General features: G+C 41.3%; 1 pseudogene; it reads right to left on the bottom strand.

Annotated features, from left to right (window-relative positions):
* Positions 1-4,688: 4,688 nt before the first annotated feature.
* LOC119620804 (EZH inhibitory protein-like) lies at positions 4,689-6,131 on the bottom strand (annotated as a pseudogene).
* Between the last annotated feature and the right edge of the window lie 918 nt (positions 6,132-7,049).

Below are 7,049 nucleotides of genomic sequence, written 5' to 3'. Positions count from 1 at the left end.
AGGAATTTTTGTTTCTTTTTGCCTGAGAGGTAGGTCTCTGCAGGGGATTTAAAATACTCGGTAAACTCAGTTGTAAAGAGATGTGCTGTCATCCAGGCTTTTACTTTTTTCCATTTATATAGCATACCAGAGTGGAATTAGCATAAATATTTTCCTTAGGATTTTTAAGGTGGTCAGTGAGTATTGGTTTCAACATAAAGTCGTAGCTACATTAGTTCCTATCAAAAGAATCAGTCTGTCCTTTGAAGCTTTTAAGACAAGCATTGACTTCTCGCTAGCTATGAAAGTCCTAGATGGCATCTGATATAAGGCAGTTTTGTCTACATTAAAAAAAATCATTTTAGTGTAGCCACCTGCATCAGTGATGTTAACTAGATCTTTTGGATAACTTGCTGTAGCTTCTCCAGCAGCACTTGCTGTTTCATCTTGCACATGTATGTTATGAAGATGTGGCCCCTCTCCTTACGCCTCATGAATGAACCTCTGCTACTTTCCAGCTTTTTTTTTCTACAGCTTCCTCACCTCTCTTAGCCTTCGTTAAATTGAAGAGAGTTCGCGTCTTGCTTGGAATTAGGTTTTGTCAAACAGAGCGTTGTGTCCAGTTTGATCTTCCATTGAGACCACTCAAACTTTCTCTACGTCAGCATAAGGCTGTTTCAGTTTCTTATCATTCATGCGTTCACTGGTGTCGCACTTTTAATTTCCTTCAAGAACTTTTCTTTTGCTTTCTCTATTTGGCTAACTATTAGGTATAAGAGACTTAGTTTTCAGTCTCTCTCTGCTTCTGTCCTATCTTGGCTTACAATATGCCTTCCTCAATAAGCTTAATCATTTCTATCTTTTGATTTAAAGTGAGGGCCATGTGACTTTTCATATCAGTTGAATAGTTAGAGGCCATTATAGGGCTATTAATTGTCCTAATTTCAATATTCTTCTATTTCAGGAACTAGGGAAGCCTGAGTAGAAATAGAGAGATGAGGGAGAGAGCTGTTGGTGGGGGAGCAGAAAATTGATACGTATTGATTGATTTCACTGTCTTATATAGGTACACTTTATGGTGCCTCAAAACCATTACAATAGTCACATCCTAACAAGAGCACAGCAAAAAACTAACATAACTCTCACTCTAGCTTTGTTTAAGAGGTCTTTACCCATTCCTGTATGTAGACTAGGATAATTTTAGAGCACTGAGATAATACGCAAAAACAGCAATCATGTAGGTTTTAAAACTAACTCTGGGATTAAAGAGAAAGTATGAAAACAACTAACTATGTTTTATTGAAGATATATATGAGCATTGTGATCTGACCAAGTTTAAAGACATTCCCAGTCTACTCAAACCCTCACTGGTGCCCAGATGTCTGTGGTTGTTAGTCACCTCTTGATAACAACGTCTTTCTCTTTGCCCAGCCTTAACAAAAAAAGGCCCCGAAATATGTTCTTACTTAAGACAGTACTTCAGGACAACAGTCCACCATCTTCTTAGATTATGGCTCTCCAGATAAACCTGCTTTCCTCCCACCATTGCTCCTCTCCTGTGTTTGGCTTTTGACAGGTGAGCAGTTGAACTTGGGTTTGATTACAACATCCAGGGTCACTGATCACAGATCACCATAACAAATATAATAATAACAAAAACTTTGAAATATTGCAAGGATTATAAAAATGTGACACTAAAACAGAAAATGAGCACATATGTTGGAAAGTATTTGAAGAACATCTAAATATATTAATAGAACAAAAAATCTATAATCCAAAAAAGCATAATTAGAAAATAATCAACATTTTAATAAAGATTGAGAAAAAAGATGTGAAGAAAATATCATACAGACCCAATTACAATTTGAAATTATAGAAAATATTTCATCAATGAAGACTAAATTAAAACACAAGAGCTAAAAAACAAACGCAAGCCATAAAAACATAAAAGAGAAGGAAAATGTAAAGAAATGAATAGAAAGCATAAAACTATTTCAAAAATCGTAAATAATTAGTTTGTAAAGGTTGAAAATAAATTATAGGGTAAGACTTACTAGAAAAACACATATCAGAGAATAATGGATGAGTAACGGAGGGAAACATGGTTTCCTTAGTAAACACTTCTTGTCTATGCTACGTTCCTTCTTGCTGGTCTTCAAATATTTTTGTGTGTCCTTTTTCCCACGCAAAGAACAAACTTAATCTATGCTGGGAAAAATAGTCCAAAAGTTTCATGCTGTCAGTTCATCTAGCTTAATGTCCAGGATTTGATTATTACACAGCATATTCTGTTAATTGTGCTTTGGTGATACTGCTCTTTCTATAAAATGAAGGTTTGTGCAGCCCTGTGTCCAACAAATCTATTTTTCCAATTCATGTTAAAAATATTAGAGCAAGTTACACCATCAGGTGTAATATCAAAGTCATATGTTTTCTAATTCCATGTTTAAATCCATCACTATCATTAATCACAAAACCTTATCTTTGCCACAAGTTGTCATTAGTACAATTCCTGGAATTAATCAGCTTCAGTAATGGTCTAGAAAATCACCTTTTAAAAAATGTCTACAATGACTGTCAGTGTTTTTCATCTGGTTTCTTATAGTGCCCAGTAGTTCAACATAGTCTTTAGGAAGACTATTAAAAGTGGCATTCTCCAACTCCAATCATCTAAAAGAAGGTGCTCGTTTTCCTTGTTTCATTAATTATTTGGAAATAATTACAAAACTAAAATCTTTCTGTCTGGAAATTTCTCAATGGTTAAGTGTCTCCCAACTATATCATGACTTTATCTGTCTGATCCTCACCTTCATGACTAAGATAACCTTGTTTCTGCCCCACAGAGGATGGATAGAATACATCCACACCGCACTATTAGAAGAAATGACCTTTACACTCTTAAGCAATGAGAATATCAGTAACATGGATAATAACATATTTGCAATGTGACTTATACTAAACCTTCAAATTTTAGTTCTTCTAATGCTGTAAGAGTGGATGGTATGGGTGTATGTACATGTGTGTGTGTGAAATCCTGTGAATCAGACATGTATTATGCTAAAATCAATTTAGTGAATACCAGTTCACTAAAAACCAACTGAACAAAATTTTGATTCACCAGAATTTTGTATATGTTACATGCTTATAAAGTTTACAGATTATTACTTCAACAGGTTTCAAATTGTTTTGAACATCCTTTTGAGGTTTCAATTTCTCAATAACTCTTTCATCTTAGCAACTGTGTTATATTTGTTCAGTAGTCAAAATTGTCCCTGTTTTATTGACTAAAATGATAATATAAAAGTATGTTGATTTCTGCTTCCAAATACTGAGCATATTTCAGATGCTTAAATGACATACTAAGTAATGTTTTTATCAGGTAAGCTAAGAAGATGGTAAATAAAGAAAAACAGAAAAACATTAAATACTGTGAAAATCTATTGGAGAAAGAAACTTGCTTCATGTATTATCCTTGAATTTCAAAAAATATATAACTCTCATTTCGTAATGTCATATTTCCCAAAGTACTGAAAATTATACTCTGGAATTAACTAAATTTTGTTCTGCAGTGGCAAAATTACTTCAGCTATGCTAATATTAGTTATATTAAGCTATGTGATGATTTTAAAGAATATCACAGGTAGTAAAATGTCCCATGCCACAATGAAAAAAAAAAGTAGTTGAGAGAGTAATTTTGTGAATAAATTTTTGGTAATGATCATTTTGTAAATTAAAAATAACTAGGCTTTAATCGTCAAATATAATCCTATATGGAGGTCCTATTTTACCACCCGTAGAGATAAGTAAAGTGAGGCAGAAAGAGTTTAAGTAATTTGCCCAAATGCATTCTTCAAATAATGTGGAAGATTAGAAGCATGCCTTTACAACTTGTACTGTATTGGTACCTGATTTGTGCTGAATTGACTTTCTGTGACTTTTTCTTTCCCTAATTGGTCAGTTCACTAAATTATTTTTTGCAAATTGATTTATCTAAACAATTAGTACATAGTTAAGATTTTTGAACCTATAAGGAAAATAATATCCTAACACATGTTCAGTAAAAGTTTATAGTAGCATATCATTTTCAATTTTTGAAGCCTTTTGTCTATCTATATACCATCCATCTATCACCAATCTATTATCATTTATCTACTGTATCTAGAATGGTCCAAAGTGAAATAAAGCTTCGGTAGCAATTTCCAGTATCAGCATAGGATAGATGGCTCTCCAGATACATCCAGTGAGGTAGGTAGGGGAACTGGAGTCACTGAAGTTCACTTGAGGTTGATTAAGCTCCTGTTTATAATTGTAGATCATATGACTATATAAGCAAACATACCAACGCTTTTTCCATATGCCAAATATTAATTCATTATATTTCAATAAAATGCATTTTTTTTTAAGCAAAACCAACACTTTTATTTTACTAATTAAAGTATTTCACTATGGAGAGGCAACTTGGAAAATAGAAAGCTCAAGGGCAAAGGCAAACTCTCTTGAGAAAGAAGGCAGCCCAGAATCAAAGGCCAACAGCAGGTAAATGCTAGGTGATGGAGTTATGGGGAGGGGAGGCTTCAAAACTACTCAGGGTTTTGGTTAATGGCTGGAACTTTGGCAGACCTCACAGGTAACCACAGGGCAGGCATGCCATTCACAAAGTGGGTAGATGTTGATTCCTTCTGCGAATCTTAGACGATGCTCACAGAGCGTCACAGCCCAGGCGGTGTAGTGGGGTGTGCTGTGCTTTCTTTCCGCCTGCTCTCCTGGAGGGGCAGGGCTCGGAACATAAAGCTCTGGCATCAAGGCACGCCTAAGGCTATCAGGGCTAAGAGTGGAGTTAGATCTCAGGCCCCAAAACCTGGGGGAAGAGGAAGAGGAACTCTGCCCAGAAAACTTAGTTGGGAGGAGGAGTTGGAAGCACCAGAGGAGGAGGAGCTCTCATTGCTGAGGGATGGGAAGGAAGAACCTCCCAGGGGGTGAGGGTGAGGAGGCACGCATACGGACTGCATGCCAACCAGGCGGGGAAGTACGTCTTGGAACCTCAGGATCAGAGGAGCCTGAGCTGCTCTGAAAGGCCAGCTGTCGTAAGCCAGCGCCATGGGAAAGAGTGTTCTCATCAGCTGAACCAGGCGGAGAGCGGCGGCTGAGAAGGGCTGATCTTCGCTGGGTGGAACGGCTCCGGAGGACAGTGCCTGGCGTCATGCTGGTGCTGTGACAAGCAGGGCTTGACCTTGCTGTGCAGCCGCGAAGCGCAGGGCATGGGGGGTTGCCGCGGCGTTGGAGGGCAGGGCTTGGCCCGGATGCACCTCTGCGGAAAGCAGGGACTGGCGGGGTGGCTCGGCTGCGGAGATCATAGCCCGGCGCGGGTGCACGGCCAAGGCGAGCTGGGCCTGGCTGAGTGGCGCGGCGGGGAAGAGCAGGACCTGGCTGGGTGGTGCAGCGTCGGATGGCAGGGCCTGAACCAGATGCACGTCTGCGGAGAGCAGGACCTGGCGGGGCGATGCGGCTTCGGCAAGCAGGGCTTGGCCCAGATGCATGGCTGAGGAGTGCAGGGCCTGGCTGCGTTGCCTCACTCGACACAGTAGCCCCGGAATGGCAACGGCTGCTGGGCTGGGACCCTGGAGGAGATGGCTGCAAAGGCCCAGGAAACAGACGCCGCCCTGGAGGCCTCTGAGCAGGGACAGTCTGGTCGCGGCCAGGCTGCTTCCTATGACGGTTGTTTCCGGGTCTCTTGGTCTGGGCCGGGTGCTCGTCGGCGTGGCCAGTGGCTTTTGGGGGTGGCCCCACAGCGGCCTGGCTGTCCCCGTGGGGCATCACACATCCAAGGACTTGGTGAGGCCTGCGGCAGCCTTGGAGGTCAGAATGCCTCTTCCCCGGCACGGCAGCCATGGAGGGCAGCCGCGGGCCCTCATCCACTACGAAAATGGCGGCGGCGGTGGCGGCTGCGGTGTTGGAAACGGCAGTGTGGCTCCTTAGGGCGGCGCTGCCCCAGGGAGACGCGTCGCCAGAGACGGTGGGACAGAGGCAGCCAGATCTTGATTCCCGGTCCCACAGCCATCGCCAGAGACAGGGGCGACCTTCTTGTTCTGCCCTCCGGCCACCGCGTCCTCCTGCTGCATCTACTCCTTCTCCATGCCTGACTGGGTGGCCATAACGTCAGGTTTTCCTTCAAGAGCAGGAAGGCAGCTGCTAGTCAAAGTAACATGTATTTTTTAAAGACCTACAAATATGTCTACAATTCAGGGCACCATTTTCTTGGTTTCAGTCAGAACATTTCTAATTAAGGCATAGAGAATTGGATGTTTTTCATTTAGGCAGTTACCTCTAGACCCCCAGACGCCATCACAGAGGTTGACACAGATGTAAAATGTGATAGCATGTGCATATTAACAATGGGTAAACACTGGAAGGGCCTAATGAACTATTCCTTTGCCTAATCATATCTCTCAAGTGTCACAACCCACATACACTCAAATACTCTCTATAATTTCCAGATGTGGTAGATAAATATGGCAAAAGTCTTGCTCTTTGTGACACTGCCTGCATCAAACTCGATCCTTTTTGTTTCATCATAGCTGCATAATGATGCCACCTTCATTTGATTTCTAATGTCTCCTCTTCATTCCTTTCGTTTGCATTGCCTGTGTCTCTACTCCTCCCTTTATTTTCAACCTGTGAACTTTGTTGTCAGTGTGCTTTCTAGCATGTATAAGTAAATATTTTGTTGATTAGCTCAATACGTGTCATGATAGAGAGGAAGCCAGCTGGACGTCCTGGGTCCAGTCGGGACTTGGAGAACTTTTCTGTCTAAAGGATTATAAATGCACCAATCAGCACTCTGTAAAAATGCTCCAATCAGCATTCTGTGTCAAGCTAAAGAATTGTAAACACACCAATCAGCACTCTGTAAAATGGGCTAATCAGCACTCTGTAAATTGGACCAATCAGCACTCTGTAGGATGGACCAATCAGCAGGACATGGGTGGAGACAAATAAGGGACTAAAAGCTGACCACCCTAGACAGCAGCAGCAACCTGCTGGGATCCACTTCCATTGCTGTGGAAGCTTTG

Source organism: Chlorocebus sabaeus, chromosome 4 (assembly GCF_047675955.1).
Source record: "Chlorocebus sabaeus isolate Y175 chromosome 4, mChlSab1.0.hap1, whole genome shotgun sequence".
Lineage (NCBI taxonomy): Eukaryota > Metazoa > Chordata > Mammalia > Primates > Cercopithecidae > Chlorocebus > Chlorocebus sabaeus.
Note: the sequence above shows the minus strand (reverse complement) of the source record. Positions and strands in the feature narration are given on the sequence as shown.